We start from the raw sequence: 20,419 nt of genomic DNA, 5'->3' as shown, positions 1-20,419 counted from the left end.
TCTTTTTTTAAACTCCAAGTGGACTTCAACAAGTTATTTTTTCTATTTTCACATTTAAAAATTTAATTTTTTTAATGAATCACCTGGAGAGCAAATTAACTTTTATAAACTTCCAATTTCCATTTGGGTTTTGTAATGCACTGTTCAAGAGGAAAAGAATAAATTAAATCTCTGAATAAATGTAAATGTAAATAAATGAATTCTCTTCAGTTGATGAGGGAATTATAATGCAGTACTACCACTAGCCGGAGGATGTCGCTCTAATAAAGGCTGTGAGAGGAGTACAGCGGTACATTTCTCATTCGGTCCACAGCACTGAGGTGCATTTCCTGACCCTGTACTGCATGATATTTTCTGGCCCACTGGGTGGTACTGACCAATAATTATACATAATTTCCTACTGAAAATGAATAATCCATAATAATGATGCAGAATTGACTCAAATATTTTGTTCATCATTACTAAGCATTATTGGTCTGCTGGGGGAGCGGCATCAATGCCAGAGATGCCGGCAGGGTGAACAAACTCATCCGTAAGGCCGGCAGCATCATTGGACAGAAGATGGAGACGTTTGAGTCAGTGAGGAATAGGAGGTCACTGAACAAACTGCTCTCCATCATGGACATTCCATCCCACCCACTTCACAGCGCACTGCAGAGACAGCGAAGCTCATTCTCTAATAAACTCATTCAGCTCCGCTGTTGTAAAGAACGGTTCAGGAAATCATTCCTACTGTTCCCAATAACACTGTTCAACAGCTCACCCTTGTGTGACAGATGAACTATTCAGCACTACTGTTAGTTCATTTTGTTACTACTTCGTAATGATTATATTACCGTTCTGCACAACTTGCACTATATACTGTTTTGATTTATTCATTTAAATATAAATATTTACTATTCCTCCAACTGTACATATAATTGTTCATATTTTTATCTTGTATTTTTCCACTAGTTTTTAAATTTTTTATATTGCAAGTATTTTCAGACTGGTATTCTGCTGCTGTTACATAATAGATACCACAAGGGAAATTATCTATTTAAGAATAATATACTGTTACTCAGTCACTATCCATAACCGTTTGTCTGAACACGGGATCATAGTGGTCTGAAACCTATGCTAGAGAGCAAATAAAGATTTTTGAACTACCAACTTCCTTTTGGTTTTTGTAATACGGTGCTGTATTTTTTGTGAGGAACGTTTCTGCTAAACACACACACACACACACACACACACACACACACACACACACACATTTTCAGAACCGCTTGTCCCTTACGGGGTCACGGGGAACCGGAGCCTACCCGGCAACACAGGGCGTAAGGGGACACACCCAGGACGGGACGCCAGTCCGTCACAAGGCACCCCAAGCGGGACTCGAATCCCAGACCCATGGGAGAGCAGGACTGCGGTCCAACCCACAGCGCCACCGCACCCCCTGGTTCTGCTAAACAGATAAATAAATATAAATGAATTCACTTCAGCGGGTGATGGAATTATAGTGCAGTATAACCACTGGCCAGAGGATGTCGCTCTAATAAAGACTGGGAGAGGAGTACAGTGTATTTCTTATTATGGCCACAGGACTGTGGAACATTTCCTGACCCAGCATGCCATTTTATGGTCCACTGGGTAGGACAGACCAAAAATACATAATTTACTATTTCTAACTGCAAATCCATAATAATGATGCAGTATTTACTTGGTCATTTTGTTCATCATTACCAAACACACACACATTTTCAGAACCACTTGTCCCATACAGGGTCACGGGGAACCAGAGCCTACCCGGCAACACAGGGCGTAAGGCCGGAGGGGGAGGGGACACACCCAGGACGGGACACCAGTCCGCCGCAAGGCACCCCAAGCGGGACTTGAACCCCAGACCCACTGGAGAGTAGGACCTGGTCCAACCCACTGCACCACCGCACCCCCCATTACCAAACATTGATCTTAATTAAGAATGTGTTTGGCTTGGATTATATGCTATTAGTCAATCACTGTCCATAACCGCTTATCTGAAGGCAGGGTCATAGTGGTCTGGACCCTATTGTAGGGTCCTAGTAGTCATATTTGGAGACAGGCTGGTCAGGCTACTACCTAGGAGGCCAGTATAAGGATACAGTCAAACCACCTGTACAGTATTTTATATCCATGTGACAGTGATGATGAAGAATAATGAGGATGAAGTGCCTGCTGTGAAACCTTCCATGTAGACCTGCCTACAGCTCTGAATCCTCCTTTTAAACTGAGTGTCACCTGTCCAGTCAGAGGGAGGAGTTCATGCAAACTGAGCTCTTCCTTCTACATTTATATCTGTGCACTGAGCAAAGAGGGAACAAACGCTGAGTTCTGGCTGCTTTAACTGACATTTTACCACAGTCACACACATTCACCATGACCTTCTTAACTACTCTCCTCATAATGACAACATGCTTAACAGGTACATTTTAATGACACATATAAGCTGTTTCTGCTCTTGAGTACTGAGATGGAGGTTTAATGTTTATTTTCTTTCCACAGGTGTTACTGGTCAGACACTGACTCAGTCTGAAGCAGCAGTTAAAAAGCCTGGAGAATCTCATCGACTCACCTGTACAGCCTCTGGCTCACTCAGTGGCTATGCCATGAGCTGGATCCGACAGCCTCCTGGGAAGCCACTGGAATGGATTGCTTATATTAGCAGTGGCAGTGGCAGTAGCACCTACTATGGCAGCTCTTTTAAAGGCAGATTCACCATCTCCAGAGACAACAGCCAGAACCAGCTGTATTTACAGATGAACAACTTGAAGGATGAAGACACCGCAGTTTATTACTGTGCGAGAGACACAGTGAGTGGAGACACTGCAGGGCTGTACAATAACTGCTCCAGTACATCTCACACTGAGGGTCACTCAAGTGTGTCCACGCAGCACTGTCTTGTTCTTCTTGTCCACATGGTAGATCTAGCAGAGAATGGTACTGGTAACAAAAATTAATAGGAACCATTCCGAAGAGACATTTATCTACTGTACTGAAATATTTATGTTTTTCATATTAAAATGTCCAGGTTAAGATAATTTTTGCTTCTGACTTCTTTTTTAGAGTCCACTGAATAAACCACCCTGCTGTTCGGCTCAATCAAAGCAGATTTGTAATAATAGAATTCCTCTCCACATTTTATCTCTGAGCTCATCTGCTTTGGATCAAATGTCCTCTCAACATCACATGTCTTCCCAGTTGAATTTCAGAAACTTTTCTTCAAGCCATTTTGTAACTATTTAGTTTCACCTCTACTGTTTCAGTGGCCTTTAGTAAACGTCTCTCGGACGTTTTGCAACATTTCATTTAACAATTTAAACTTTTTTTTGTTTGACTTTTTGTCTAATAATTTTGTTTTGTGTTACCAAAAATACCACGTTATAGCTGCTGTACTTGTCAATGTCATGCTCACGACCGCGTGCCCTGCACGTCCACCTAATCAAGGAGACACAGGATAACAGGGCGACTCAGACACTCGTGAGTGCGGAACCTCCTTGAGAGTAACCGAAGCGCCTTGTGTGAGTTCTTTACCTGAGTGTTCTCCTGCTGTTTGGCTCCTGGACCCTTTGCTCTTGTTCTCTTGGTTTTGACTCCTTCCTGCCCCTCTGAGTATTCCTGCTACCGCATCTGAGTCCGTCGGCTGGATTCCCGAGTTCCCCCATGACGGTCAAACACTCCTTTACTACCAGTTCTGATATTATAAGCAATCTGGGAGAAATATCTCAGTTAAAATCTGAACACATTGACTTTGAAGGAAAATACTTCGAAAACCGTATATCAGCAAAACTTCATATAAAATATAACAGAATGAAATTTGTTAGCAATGATGTTAGAAAAATTGGAATAGTACACACAAGCTTCCCAGAACAGTTTTATTTTTCACACAGATGTATTTTGGCAGGATGCCTTCCTCAATGTACTTGTGTACTGTCTACTATCTATCCTGCTGATGTCTGTGACAGGTATTGACATCATACCTCATGGACCAACAGGAATTATATTTTGAAAATAGATCCATTTCACTCTAATTGAATCAACCCAATAGCAGAGTGGGATGTTTGATACAAACACATTCTCCAGAATGAAACCCTTACTGAAGTCAGAAACTGTCCATACTACGTTATTCTATAGTCTCAAAACTTCTTAAATATTGTTGCATTAACCCACGAGGAATTTTGAATTATTCTTCAGAAATAATTCCAAATTAGATGACTTAAAATTCAAGCTTCTATGGTGGACTATGGTAAAGACTTCCCGATGTGATAGAATTTCGGTGCAGTACAACCACTGGCCAGAAGATGTCACTGTAGGAAATACTCAGAGAAGTGTAGAGTGTTGGGTACAGTATTGCTCATTAGCTCTATAGCAGGGAAGTGCAGTTTTGATGCAATACTGACTGCAGTTTTATAACATAGTATAGGGACAACCAATAATTATCGATGAACTATTATTAAGTAAAAATTAATCTTTTATGAAGTACTACCAACTCAATAACTGTGCTGACTACCAGTTGACGAGTGTAACGTAAAATATTAGCGTTTTTATTGATTCAAAGCTATCATCAAAAATTGTTAGGCTCAGGGTAACTGTGAAACTTAAGAAAACAGACACACACACACACATTTTCAGAACCGCTCGTCCCATACAGGGTCGCAGGGAACCGGAGCTTAACCCGGTATCGCAGGGCGTAAGGCCGGAGGGGGAGGGGACACACCCAGGACGGGACACCAGTCCGTCACAAGGCACCCCAAGTGGGACTCGAACCCCAGACCCACCGGAGAGCAGGACTGTGGGCCAACCCACTGCACCACCGTGCCTCCTCCACTTAAGAAAACATTTGGATATTAAACAGTTTAATGATCTGTTAGATTCCAGCAGACTGGAGAATTGTGGACTGAACTCGAGGAGTAAAGGCACATGGAACTACATTCACAAATGTACATAAAGTTCAAATGGAGCATTTGTTCAACTCTGCAAAGAGGCTCATCCCTGCATTTTTGAAATGTATGTGCAACATTCTTTCGAGTTATGCAGCTGGATACTTTCACCCAAATAAAAAACTGTAAAAATCTTCTTTATTTATGGTAGAACAGCTGTAGGAAAGAGAGACACTGGTAAACTTCAGCTAACAAGTAGAACTTTACCACAACACGACATGTTTCCTGTGCTGACGAAAACACACCATGTTTTTGAGTTTTCACAAAGTAGAGCTCAACAATGAACATTTTCAGGTGCTCAGTGCATCATGGGACAGGTGAGAGAGACCACTGTGATAATGACACACACAGCCTCCTGGCACAAAGTAAGACTAACTATCTGTACAGTATATCATATTACGCATTGATGAGCCTTAAGAATGTGTTTTGCTTGAATTATATGCTTTAGTGTTCCCCGTGGACCTAGTAGAAACAGGTTCAGGAGTCGGGGTAAAAGGAACAGACTCTTTATTAAGTCTGTCCGTGTCGTTTTCAGCGGTCTTAACAAAGACGTTCCAGACAGTACTGAGTCACTCATGAACAGTGGAGAGTTCAACTAAGATGCTCCCAGCCCCCCTCCACTTCACCCAACAGTTAAGGCTCTACCCCCAGAACTCCCCAGAATTCCCCTTGTGATGAACTGTGCATGAACAATAAAACAACACCAGACTACGTACAGAAATAAACATTAATCACAACTATTTCCACAGAGCTATTTCAGCTCCCTCCAGCGCCATCACAATACTATTAATCAATCACTATCCATAACCGATTATGTAAAGGCTGGGTCAGAGTTGTCTGGAGCAAAGAGGCTCATCCCTGCTATGAAGATGTATTATGGTATTAGTAATAAATCTGTCACCATTCATTTACATTTGAACAATTTGATTTCATCACCAACAAATCTGTTGAAGTACTGGCACTTTGCTTTTCCTTTGTGCTTTATACAAATAACTTGGAGCTGAAACATCAGTAATTCTTTAAAAATATCCTTCCTCTTCTTCAGCTTTTTTACAGTGATCAGAAAATGTTGCAGTACAGCAATAAGTTTTCTGCCGACACAATTAAGCCATAAGCTGATCTTGCAGATACCTCTGCCCATATCTCACAACACTCTCTATAGAGCTCCTGACCAAGTTATGATGCGATTTTCTTTGCACTACAACAACTCCCTTCTATCTGGTCTTCCAGCCTCTGGCTTCAAGCCTCTTCAGCTGATCCAGAATGCTGCTGCAGGAGATGTGTTCAACCTGCCAAAACATTCCTGTACACCTCCCTTCCTCATCTCACTCCATGACTTTTTGTATCAACTTCAAAACTCTCATCACAGCCTTTAAAATGGTCAAAGGATTTGCCCTCCAGTACTTTCAAGGCCTGATCACTCTCTTCACCCCATCAAGAGTGCAGAGGTCCTCCAGCTCTGACAACTTGGTGGTCCCATGATTGAGGGTGGCAACTATCTCTTTTTTTCATATGAATTCAATAAGCAACTATTCATGAAATGTGCACCGGTACAAATAGTGGCACTGGTGAGCCTGGGCTTTAAGAATCACCTTCTTCATCTATAACTGTTAGCTGGTGATGAAATCCGCTTCTCTTAACTACGAGCTGCATGTTGTGTTACTGCATTCTGTATTTTATTAGAATATAAATTAATGGAAAATGAAAGCTCAGTGAATCTTCAGTGACGAATGTACGAAAATTTATATACCTCCTCAAATGAATATCAGAAAAAGTTAAATGTCAGTTCACTTTTTAGAGAAATGTTACATCGACACACATCACATATTATGCACTCGTCCTCATGCAAAACTGTTCTCCCCCCTCCCACCTCCCTATTAAAGAGCAGCTGTGAGTCTCTGACCCTCAGTCAACCTGAGGACTGGAGAGTTGAGGTGAACAGCTCCCACCAGCTCATCTCCATCACCAGCCATGTTCCCTGTAGCTCTGCTGCTGCTGCTGGCAGCTGTTTCCTGTGAGTCTCTGCCTTTGGTACATGGAGGGTAAACAGACTCTTCAAGGCCATTTCAGATACTGCCTCTCTTATATTGAACCCACATTTCTCTCTCTGTAGGTGTTCAGTCTCAGGTTGTTCTCACACAACCGGAATCAGAGATGGGATTTCCAGGAAGTTCCCTCGCATTAAAATGTGCCTGCAGTGGATTCAGTGTTGGGAGCACTAACATGCACTGGATCAGACAGGCTCCTGGAAAAGGACTTGAGTGGATCATCTACTACTACTCTGATTCATACAAGAGCACAGCGCAGTCCGTACAGGGCAGATTCTGGGCATCTAAAGACAGCTCTAATCTGTACCTGCACATGACCCAGCTGAAAACTGAAGACACTGCAGTTTATTACTGTGCGAGAGACACAGTGAGTGGAGACACTGCAGGGCTGTACAATAACTGCTCCAGTACATCTCACACTGAGGGTCACTCAAGTGTGTCTCTGTCGTTCATCGAACAAGGTCACGGTGTAAGCAGCAGACCAAATTGAAGAAAAAAAACATCTCATTGAAAATGTTTTACAAAATCTCTTTCACGAAAGTCCACTATTGTCGAAGTACCTGTTTTGCAAACCTACAACTGTTGATTAATGAACAAGGTACTGCAGCAGGTAACACTGGTGCCTAACATTGTGTTAACATTTGAGTGTAGGTGTCATGGCTAGGTCTGGAAGGAAGCGGCGGACCCAAGTGCAGAGTGGTATACTTGGTGTCTTCGGGGAAATCCAAGAGAGGAGGTCAGAGAACAGGCGAATGGTCTTCGAGGTGCAAACGTCGTAACAGGGAGAATCCAAAAGGCCAGGTCGGTACACAGGCAAGAGGTCGATGATCATAAAGAGGTATAGGATTGGGGGAACAAGGGACGGGATCGGGGAAGGCGTTCGGGAACAGGAAATGGCTCGAAGGTCGCAAACGAGGAGGCAGATCAAGGTTCCGCATCAGCTGCTGGTCTGACGCAGCCTTTTATGCTGCAGTCTGCGTTGCGTCCCAGGTGTTCCGTGTCGGCTCGGAGGTATGAATCTGATTCAGGGTGTTTTGAGTTTGCATGTTTTACTCTGGTTCAAAATGAAGACATGCAGGGATAAAGGAAATGATTAACCAATCTGTGTCCTCCCTTCAAACTGTGCTGCTTTTATCAAAAAAAAAAAAAAAATTGATAAATAATGACAATTTAAAATCACCATAGAGAGAGACAAATTTATAAATTGTAGGTCTCTGGAGTGGATACAAAATTTCATGGGGTCTTTTGGGAAAATTACCATGTCCTCGCTTATAAACAGCATTCTTAATGGTACAACAGCAGTAGCAAAGACAGACTTGAAACTGACAAACTTCAGTTTACAAATTATTGCCCTTGACCACAAAAATACCTTCTATCAGCAGACGTGTATATTGTGGAATCGGTGACACACACACACACACACACACACACACACACACACACACACACACACACACACATTTTCAGAACCGCTTGTCCCATACGGGGTCACGGGGAACCGGAGCCTACCCGGCAACACAGGGCGTAAGGCCAGAGGGGGAGGGGACACACCCAGGACGGGACGCCAGTCCGTCACAAGGCACCCCAAGCGGGACTCGAACCCCAGACCCACCGGAGAGCAGGACTGCGGTCCAACCCACTGCGCCACCGCACCCCCTATCGGTGACATAATTATACACAAATTATGCTCTATGACTAATTTCATTCTTTAGTGCAGTCCTGGCCACAGTCCAGCAGCATAGTAAGTAAAGTTACCTCCTTTATTCCTGTAATTTACACACAGTTACTATAGTACCACACCCCCCAGTGTATGCAAACCTGACTTAGTCCTGACTCTTAAATACCAGTGATGGACACAGACCCCAGCAGGAGACACTCATAGATCTTCACTCCAGTTCAGCTTCAGCACAAACATGTTCCCTGTGTCTCTGCTGTTACTGCTGGCAGCTGCTTCCTGTGAGTCTTTTTTAAACTCCAAGTGGACTTGAACATGTTGTTAATTTTTTTAATGTTCTTTTTATTTAATTCGTGTTCTGTTTGCCTTGCAAATGTTGTAATGCTGAACAATGTCAGAATATGAGAAGAGGTTTCCAGCTGTTTTTATGAATTCTTTCCTCTGTCCATGTGCCCAAGGTGATGTAGTTCTGACTGAGTCTGGTGGTCAGGTGGTCAGTCCAGGAGGGAAATTCACTCTCACTTGTACTGGCTCTGGTTTCATATTTAAAGATTATTTTATGAGTTGGGTGAGACAAGCTCCACAGAAAGGCCTGGAATGGATTTCAACAGTAACACCACAGCTAACTGCATGGGGGTTGAACTTTCACTTCAGATTAAGTACTACTCAGAGTCTGGGAAGGGAAGATTCTCCATTTCCAGGGACAATGACAGGAGCACCGTCACCTTGAAAATTAATCATCTCAAAGCTGAAGACACAGCTATGTATCACTATGTGAGAGACTCACAGTGAGAGAAGTGAGACAGAGACTTGTACGAAAACAGCAGAGGGAGAGGAAGGTGTGAGAGGGGGTAACTGCTTCTCCAACTCACAGTCCGTCTAGACTCCTGTTTACGGATCAATGTTGCAAAAAAATACTTTTACATTTAAATACCGTAAAAAAAGGGGTGAGGTGGTGCAGCAGGCTTGGCTAGGCCCCACTAGGTCTGGGGTTTGAGTCCTGCTTGGAGTGCCTTACGATGGACTGGCGTCCTGTTCTGGGTGTGTCCCCTCCCTCTCTGGCCTTACGCCCTGTGTTGCTGGGTAGGCTCTGTGACCCTGTATGGGACAAGCAGTTCTGAAAATGTGTGTGTGTGTGTGTGGGTGGGTATTCACTTGTTCATGAGGGAATTTCTGTGCAGTACTATCATTGGCCAGAGGATGTCACTCTAATAAAGACTGTGAGTGGAACAGACATGCAGACACTCACACACACACACTCACACTTTAACTGAAACCACTTGTCCCATGCGGAGATGTGGCAAGCCAGGGCCTAGCCTGGCAGCGAAGGGCACAGAGCTGGAGGCACACCCAGGATGGGACACCATTCCATCACATGGCACTCCAACTGGGACTCAAACCCCAGACCCACCAGAAAGCAGCACAGGCCAAATCCGCTGCACCATCACACCCCCTTAAGCAAAGAACAGTGTCTTTCTTATTAGCTCTACAGCACTAAGGTGTATTTCCTGACCAGGTATTGCATTACATTTTATGGCTTACTGGATGGGAATGACCAAGAATTATACATAATTTACTATTTTCTCTTCAATACCATCTGTAAAACGGCTTAGGTCTATTCGAACCCGCACAGATAGGTACAGGAACAGATTTTACCCCACTGCTGTAAAAATGTACGACACTAACCATTGTGCTGCCTTTAGTAACTAGAGTTGGACTGCTCCACCCAAGCACATTGGTAAATTACACTGACACTTTAAGCATTCTCATTCTCTTGTTCTGAGTTCTCTGACTGTCAGCTGGCATTATTGTTAGTACTGTTACCATTATTTATTGCTATTGCTGTTGCACTACTCACTGTCATTGTCAGTGTCTTGTTTGTGCAGTATTTCTATTGTCTTTGTCCGTAGTCTGTGGAGAAGCATTCAGGAAGATTTTCATGATACATGTACATGGTATTGGAAAACTTGAACTATTATTAATTTCAAATTCATAATTATGATGCACAATTGACTCAATAATTTTGTTCATCATTAATAAGCATTAATGATCTTAATTAAGAATGGATTATATAGTGATACTCAATCACTATTCATAACTGCTTATCTCAAGGCAGGGTCATAGTGGTCTGGACCCTATTATAGGGGACAAATAGGAATATATGGAGACAGGCTGGTGAGGCTACTACCTAAGAGGACAGTATAAGGATACAGTCGAACCATCTGGACAGTATATTATATCCATGTGACAGTGATGATGAAGAATAATGAGGATGAAGTGCTTGCTGTGAGACCTTCCATGTGGACCTGCCTACAGCTCTGAATCCTCCTTTTAAACTGAGTGTCACCTGTCCAGTCAGAGGGAGGAGTTCATGCAAACTGAGCTCTTCCTTCTACATTTATATCTGTGCACTGAGCAAAGAGGGAACAAACGCTGAGTTCTGGCTGCTTTAACTGACATTTTACCACAGTCACACACATTCACCATGACCTTCTTAACTGCTCTCCTGTTAATGACAACATGCTTAACAGGTACATTTTAATGACACATGTAAGCTGCGTCTGCTCTTGAGTACTGAGATGGAGGTTTAATATTTATTTTCTTTCCACAGGTGTTACTGGTCAGACACTGACTCAGTCTGAAGCAGCAGTTAAAAAGCCTGGAGAATCTCATCGACTCACCTGTACAGCCTCTGGCTTCACTTTCAGTAGCTCTCATATGAGCTGGATCCGACAGCCTCCTGGGAAGCCACTGGAATGGATTGCTTATATTTATGACAGTAGCAGCATAGACTATGGCAGCTCGTTTAAAGGCAGATTCACCATCTCCAGAGACAACAACAAGAACCAGCTGTATTTACAGATGAACAACTTGAAGGACGAAGACACTGCAGTTTATTACTGTGCGAGAGACACAGTGAGTGGAGACACTGCAGGGCTGTACATTAACTGCTCCAGTACATCTCTCACTGAGGGTCACTCAAGTGTGTCTCTGCAGCACTGTCTTGTCCTTCTTGTCCACATGGAACTGTTCTAGAACTAGTTGAAACTGGTCACTCCTGTTTAATGAACTGATGTCCACTTTAGTCTTATGAGGACTTAGAACTACTGCTGTTCACATAATATGGATTTGATTAAATATGAATGTTTCTGAGGTCAGTCTAATACAGAGCTGTATTTCCAGTTCACATTTTTATGCAACAACTCTGTCATGGGCTGTATGATGGTGGAAAGATTAGGAATGAACTTGCCATAATAATTCAGCAGGGCTAAGAAAGACCTGAGTTCTGTCACATTTGTGGGAGCAGCAACCTTTTCAATTGCATCAGTTTTTTCTTTCATGGGGTGAAAACCCTCTACATCAATGACATGCCCCAAGTGAGAGACACGACTCTGAACAAAGGACCTTTATGTTGTCTGCCTCAGATTATATGCTTGCAGCCTCTTTATAACTTCTAAAGCTTTCATATGCTTTTCAGTGTCACTTCCTGTGATCAAGGTATCATCCAAATAACATATTACACCATCCATGCCCTGTAGTACTTGATCCATGATTCCCTGAACAATGGCTGGCGCACTCGCAACCCATACGGTAGCCGATTGTAGGTATATAACCCTTTTGGTGTATGAATGTAAGGTATCGTTCGGAGTTTTCCTCTAGTGGTACTTGTTGATAAGCGTGAGACAAATCTAATTTAGTGAATCTCTGACCTCCTGACAATTTAAAAAACAAATCCTTTGTTTGAGGTAAAAAATACTGCTCTGCTTCCAACCAAGGGTTAATAGTAAACTTGTAGTCTCCACATATCCTTCCACTATTGTCCTTTTTGGGAATACACACAATAGGAGCTTCCCATTCACTGTAACTGACAGGAGAGATTATACCTTCTGCTTCTAGCTTACATAACTCTTTTTCAACATTATATCTCACAGCCCAGAGCACAGTGTGTGGCTTGCAAAATTTTGGCACAGCCTCTTTCACTACATGGAGTTTAGCACTGATTCCCTTAAGCATCCCTAAATCTGACTGAAACACTGAGGAGTATCTGTCACACAACTGCTCCGCTGTCTCACTCGTCACTTTCTTTATGACCAATCTAGATTCAGGTGCCTAATCCAGTCTCTGCCCATTACCTTTCACACCCATCAAGTCCAGCATGTGTGTTTGTTCCTTACTATTCACTCTTACTGTGATTTTACCCTTAAGCTCTAGGGACTCTTTGCTGAATGTTTTCAAAACACAATTAGCTGGAGATTGTTTTACTTTGTAGAATCTATGGTGGTACAACTTCTCTGAAATCACAGAAACAGCTGCCTCCGTATGTACCTCCATTTTCCCTCACAGATTATTGATTTGAACATAATTACATAGTATGGTTTGTTTACCTTGTCCACATTCGTGTCAATAGCAAACAGTTCTGTCCCTTGCATGTCGTTTCCTCTGTGAACATCACTGACTTGTGGCTCCTTAGTGCTGTCAAGTCTGTCTTTCTGTAGGTGGGGTACATTGTAATCTCCTCTGCTCCGGCTCCCGTGTGCGATGCAATCCGATGCATGAAGTTCGTTGCTCCTCGCGGTCAGTAGTGGACTCGGGTGTGGCGAAACGCCGTCCTGTAACGCGGTGGCATGTAATGGTGCGTTGTCCACTTTGCTTGCGCGTTGTCATTTTTTCCTTCCTGATGTGCCCGGCAGGCTCGCGCAAGATGTCCCCTTTTTCCACTTTCATGGCAGTCAGCATCTTTGAAAAGGGAAGCATCTGGCTTGTGGCCCATAGGCCTGCCATTACATGTGTAGCACCTGTAGCCCCCTGCTATGCGTTTGTTGTAGTGCTGTTTGGTTGGTTTAATTGAATGAATGAATGAATGAATGAGCTTTATTGGCAAGTATGTTTACACATACAAGGAATTTGTCTTGGTGACAGGAACTTCCACAGCACAGATAGAATGACAGTGACAAGACACAGATAATAAAAGTAGAGTGGGCAAATAAAAAATAAAAAAGAAAAATATATAGAGTATAAAGTACACAATATACGAAAATAGACACTAGACATTATATGTTTGTACAGGTATGTTATATACAATGCAAGGGAAAGTAAATAAGAGATATGATGTGAAAAATAAATATAAATATAAATAGCATTGTTTATTGCACCAGTTTACTCCCTAGGGGGCATTTAGCTGTTCATGAGGTAGATGGCCTGAGGGAAAAAACTTTTCTTGTGCCTGGCTGTCCTGGTGCTCAGAGGAATTGGCCTGGGTGCAAAGGGTCTAGGATGATTTTGCCAGCCGTTTTTCTCACTCTGGACGAGTACAATTCTTGGAGTGGGGGGGGGGGGGGGGGGGGGGGGGTGTGCCAATGATTCTTCCAGCCATCCGGACTATTTGCTGTAATCTTTTGAGATCTGATTTTGTAGCTGAGCAGATCCAGACAGTTATAGAGATGCAGAGGACAGACTGGATGACTGCAGAGTACAACTGCATCAGCAGCCTCTGTGGCAGATTGAACTTCCTCAGCTGGCGAAGGAAGTATAACCTCTGCTGGGCCTTCTTCACAATGGAGTCTATGTGGAGCTCCCACTTCAGGTCCTGTGAGATGGTGGTGCCCAAGAACCTGAATGACTCCACTGTTGCCACAGTGCTGTTCATGATGGTGAGTGGGGAATATGCTGAGGTGTTTCTCCTAAGGTCCACAGTCATGTCAACCGTTTTGAGCGTGTTCAGCTCCAGGTTGTTATGACTGCACCAGACAGCCAGCTCTTTAACCTCCTGTCTGTAAGCAGACTCGTCACCATCCTGAATGAGGCCGATGAGTCTGGTGTTGCCTGCGAACTTCAGGAGCTTGACAGAGGGGTCTTTTGCAGTGCAGTCGTTGGTGTACAGGGAGAATAGCAGTGGGGAGAGCACACATCCCTGGGGGGCGCCAGTACTGATTGTGCGAGTTTTGGATGAGAATTTTCCCAGCCTCACTAGCTGTTGCCTGTCTGTCAGGAAGTTAGTGATCCACCGACAGATGGAGGTAGGCACAGAGAGTTGGGTTAATTTGGACAGGAGGAGGTGTGGGATGATGGTGTTGAAGGCCGAACTGAAGTCCACCAACAGGATCCTCACATAAGTCCCTGGTTTGTCCAGATGTTGCAGGATGTAGTGCAGTTCCATGTTGACTGCATCATCCACAGACCTGTTTGCTCGAGAAGCAAACTGCAGGGGGTCCAGTAAGGGTCCAGTGATGTCCATCAGGTTGGCTAACACCAGTCTTTCAAATGACTTCATGACCACAGACCTTAAGGAAACAGGCCTGTAGTCATTCAGTCCTGTGATTTTGGGTTTCTTCGGAATGTGGATTATGGTGGAGCATTTGAAGCAGAAAGGAACTTCGCACAGCTCCAGTGATCTGTTGAAGATCTGGGTGAAGATAGGGGCCAGCTTGTGAACACAGGTTTTTAGACCAGCTGGTGAAAGACGGTCTGTGCTTGGTGCTTTTCTTATCTTCTGTTTCCAGAGGACCCGACACACATCCTCTTCACAGACCCAAAGTGCAGAACAGGCGAAGAGTGGGTTTACTAAAGGTGTTAATCAATGCATAGAGAGAAGGTCAGAATGGGTGTGGGGTGTGAGACAGGGTTTTTCAAACCTGCAATAAAACTCATTAAGATCATCGGCCAGTTTTTGATTCAACATAGTGCTGGGGGATGGTGTCTTGTGATTGGTGATGTCTTTCAGGCCTTTCCACACTGATGTAGGGTCGTTGGCCAAAAACTGTTTTTTTCAGCTTTTCAGAGTAGTTTCTCTTAGCCACTCTCATCTCCTTTGTCAGTTTGTTTTTGGCCTGTTTATACAAGACTCTGTAAGTCCCGCTCTGCTTCATTAGTCTTGATGTATAATACTTTGTATTGATATGGAAAGAATTGTGGGTTTTATAAGCTGTTGATGTGTTGTTTATTTTATAACTCTTGTATTGTTCGCACCCAAATAACAGGAAAAAGAACCTAAGTGTTAATTCAGGGTGAGCTAATCAGTGCAAATAGGAAATGGGGTGAATTTTCCTGGGGTGAAGGGAATTCCAGGGAAAAAGGGAAAAAAAAAGAAAAGAGAGGAGGCGGGAGACGGAGTGAGAAAGAATAAGTGGCGCTAAACACTCTGTGTGAAAAGTTTGATAAATGGTTATTGTGGTTTATTGAGTTGCGTTGAATGCGGTATCATATTGCGACACGCAGCGCCCTGGGTTTGGATGGAGCGAAGAAAGACGCAGAGGCAGTGTTCACGATGAACAATTTATTTGAACACCAGCACAAGGAAAATGATGCTCTCGGTCCTAGGACCGCATTTCCTCTAGGACTTGTACTTACAGCCAACCTTCCCCACCTGTTTAGGACCTCCAAACTTTCTTCCAACTCAATGGCAAGCACAGCCACCCCATTATTTTCTCCGTAAGTTCCCCCAGTGGTTACACACATATTTAACATTATTTCCCATAATCCAACTATTTACATTAAGCACACACTCCGTCGTAAAACAGTAACGTGGGGTCATTACAATATTAAATATTTCTTGTATTTTTTGTATTGCATTCTGATAGCGTACTTTTTCTTATTCATGTGTTTGTACTGTGGTGTCTTTTGGGGAAAAGAAGGGGGTGTTGCATGGGAAGGCTAAGCTCACAAAAATAGTAGCGATACAATACATTAACTGGGCCTTAGTTTCTGCACCCTAGTAGTCAGAGTCGGTGTCCTTCAATTCACATTAGCTGCAAAATAATTCTCGAGCCTTTCCAAATAAGCATCGAATTGCTCCTCACTTTCGTCGAAGTGGAAATCCTCTGGTTTACCGAAAGCCATTTTTCACCAGCTCTGTTCGCTGTCACTTTCTTCAGCGCTCTCTACTCTTTCACCGAACAGAAAACCACCCAAGGGGATCTCTATTTCCTCCACACAGCTTTCTTCTCTTCCCATCATTACATTTTCTTCATTTGCAGCCTTCGGTAAAAAGGCATGTTTTCAGTTTCGAAGAAAAAATACAGCTTAATTCCATCCATAATTTCACAATAATGACAGTTTGTGTTATTTTGTTAATGTTCTGCTCAATCCTTTTAAAAGAAACCGTTTTACATGTCTTTGTCACTGTTATTTCTGAATATCGCTCACATGCTGCAAAGATATGAGAATACTATGATCACTGTTAGCCTGGTTGCAGGAGCTCCTGATCCCCCTCATCTTGCTAATAGTGATATTTTCAGTTTTTGACTCAGCCCTTGCATTTCACATATCTCCTGGGGGATTTCAGGCACAGCTGCGCTACTCTATGTAAAAACAGAAAGAGTGTGTCACTGATATGGTTGTTCTCTTCACTGTGGGTGCAGGTGGAGAGGAGGGTCATTTTGCATAACACACTTCACCTATGACCTTGACATTTGATGCACATCTCAGCTGCATACAAATATTACAGAGAAAAATCTGAATTTACTTAACTGAATAAAGGTTTTGCCTGTACCAGTTAATTAACTTGCTTATCTTAATGGTATTTGGACTGTGGTGTGTATTTTGTGTATTTTAGTGATTTAGGTATTTTTTGGATACCCTTAGTTATGTGTTGGTTTGGATAAAAAAAATCTTGAGACCAGCAATTAAAACTTTAAATATAAAGTTCATGCTGGTTTAGTTTTATTTTCAAATGTTTAATTTATTGTTGGTTGCCGTAATAATTTGTTCTGTCAGATCATTTTGCTTCACTTCATTTCCATAATTTAACCTTTGCTTATGGCCAAATGTTTGAACATTAATGTAGGCAATGCACTTAGTCAATGAATCAAGCAATGAATCCATCTCCCCATCCGTTCATTCATCCTATGGCCAGCTTATCCAGTACAAGAATAGTTAATACCTTTTGAAGAAAATGAAGAAATAATGAAAACTTTCTTAATCTATGAACACATGAAACACTGACGGTCCACAACATTGATGACCAACAAAAAAGCATTAAAACAACTTCAGTAACGAAAAATTAACCTTATATTTATTTATGCGATGCCTTTGTCCAAGGCTATGTACTGTATAATGTTTCGTCTGCATACTAAGGTACTGACAATTTTTTACATTACAATTACACTTATTCATTTAGCAGACACTTTTCTCTAAAGCAACGTACATCTCAGTAAAAATACAATGTGTGCATTACATTAAGAGAAAGAGACATGGCTGCAGACATGTGATTCTTAAGTAAATCTAGTTTGTTACTTTCCACTTGATGCACCGATGTTCATCGCTTGACTAGATGCACGCAGGATAGATGTAGGAGTTTACCTTTGATACAGGTGGATATTTTTTCTGGAACAATTCAGGGTAAGTACCTAGCTCAAGGGTTCCACACAGGGTCTTTCTGAATGTAAGGCAATGATTCCAACCACCATGTTACCTGCTGGCCTGTCTGATATTTACAATATCATATTTAAGTTGAGGGGACGCGGTGGCGCAGTGGGTTGGACCACGGTCCTGCTCTCCGGTGGGTCTGGGGTTCAAGTCCCACTTGGGGTGCCCTGCGATGGACTGGCGTCCCATCCTGGGTGTGTCCCCTCCCCCTCCGGCCTTACGCCCTGTGTTACCGGGTAGGCTCCGGTTCCCCCGTGACCCCGTATGGGATAAGCGGTTCTGAAAATGTATGTATGTATATTTAAGTTGATGACCTGTATTAAAATGTTGATTATTATCCCTCTTGTTTAAAGCAGTACTACACTGTAAAATGAACACATGCAGCAAATATTCATAACTGCCCTCTACAGGCTTGTTCAGCATCATCGCTATTGATTGTAACTCAAATAATTTATGAAACCGAGAGAGAATATGACATGTTCGATACCACTGCTAATCAACAAAGAATACATTATTTTCTGTTAAAAACAATGTCTATGCCCATAAGTAAACTACAAAATATTAAGAGCAAGGTTACTGAGGCATGACTTTCTATTTGACAGGATGCACCTGAATCCTGATCACACTGCAGATAAATACTGGCTGCTCTTATAACATGATAAACAACTACTGTTCAGTAATTCCTTATAAGCAACAATAGCAAAGGTGGAAGTTTCACCGGATCATTTATTCAAGGTTTCAAGAGCAGGGTTCTTCTTTGTACATGAACCAGGAGCTGTTTGGTTTCAAGTCTGAGTCCCAAATCAATTATTGCTGTCCATTTTTATCATATCTACACAGTACCCATGTGTTCAGAATAAATCATTCAGTAACACTGCAAAAATCTTTCCCTTCACTGTAACAACAGGTGTTAATGGCCACTTTGTGTGACAGTTTACAATACAGTAAGTATTGCACCAATGGATTATGGATGTGAATGAGATAAAGAATTAAACTCTGTGGTGGACAGTGCAGGGTATTTTGAATGATTTTAAAATGAAATGCAGAACTGTGCTGTCATTTTGGTTTAATAGATATTGTCTTAATCTGCTGGAAGGTTGAACAGAAAACAATTCTGGAGATGTTTAAAGTACAGCAGTACTTGGTGTTGTGCTGCTACTGACCTCTGGAGACTTGTATGCAAATCCAGCCTCTGCCTGCTTAGAACTTAAAACTTACATGAAGTGTTGCTTACAAGAAGTCTGGCAGGCAGACAAGCAGGAAATATCTGATGCTCCAGGTGGAAATGAGGGGAAGATCAGCATAGCAGTGGTAGTTCAATCCATGACAGGACCAAGGGAAGAGGTGTAGTGTGAGAATAATCAATATATTTGTTACTGTATACTGTAATAAAATATACCACAGTACACCAACTAATGCAGAAAACATGTTGCCCTCTGTGAACTTGTTATACACTATGATATATTCAGTTTTTCTCTATATTTTATTTACCCAATCCATTTAATAGCCACTTGTCCTGAGCCTTTCCCAGAATCACTGTTCACAAGGCTGTGGGGGGGTAGAACCTGGACAGGACAGCAGTCCATGGCAGGACAGCCACACACAGTCAGCCATCCATTCATACACTCCAGACAGAGTCACCTGTTCATCTAAACTGCCTACCTTCAGACTGGAGGAGGAAACCAGAGCATCTGGGGGAAACCTACACAGACATTGAGTGAACGTGCAAACTCAACAAAGACTGAGAGGAGAATTGAACCCACAGTCTTACACACCACCCAGGCACTGTGTGGTGGCAGTGCTGCAGAATGCACCACCATGTTGCCCTAAATGCAGTACATGATACAAGAAACAGACTCTAAAAATTATTAACTGTGCTATTACCCTGATTAGGAACAGGTGAGTCGTGGTCCTTCCCCCTCATTTCCCTGACCCCCTACTGCATGTGTGCCACAGGCGGATATTTAATATGATGAACCTTCTCAAAGGTACAACAGAAGTTTCCTCTATTGTACCTTAAGAAGCAGCTTTCATGTAACATACCTGTGTTATAACCCAGTACACCATCCGCTGCTGGTATAACTGTCGCATCCACACACAACAGCAGATGCCATCAACTCCAGAGTGTCAGAAATCTGCATGGATACACTTTATTTACTTTATAAATTTCGGTGACATTTTCGGTGAGTGCAGTCCTGACTTCGCTGCCCAATATAGTGTTACCTGAAAGAGATGAGAGGGACCTAAAAGTGGCTGAATTGATAGGTGTGTAATTATACTGTTTGCCGAACAGTGTAGGCATGTAATTTTACTTTTGCAGAGATCAGAAGGAATTTGATTAAGACGTACCTACATGGTGATTAATAAATACTTCT

Source organism: Scleropages formosus, chromosome 3, assembly GCF_900964775.1.
Source record: "Scleropages formosus chromosome 3, fSclFor1.1, whole genome shotgun sequence".
NCBI classification, from domain to species: Eukaryota; Metazoa; Chordata; class Actinopteri; order Osteoglossiformes; family Osteoglossidae; genus Scleropages; species Scleropages formosus.
Note: the sequence above shows the minus strand (reverse complement) of the source record.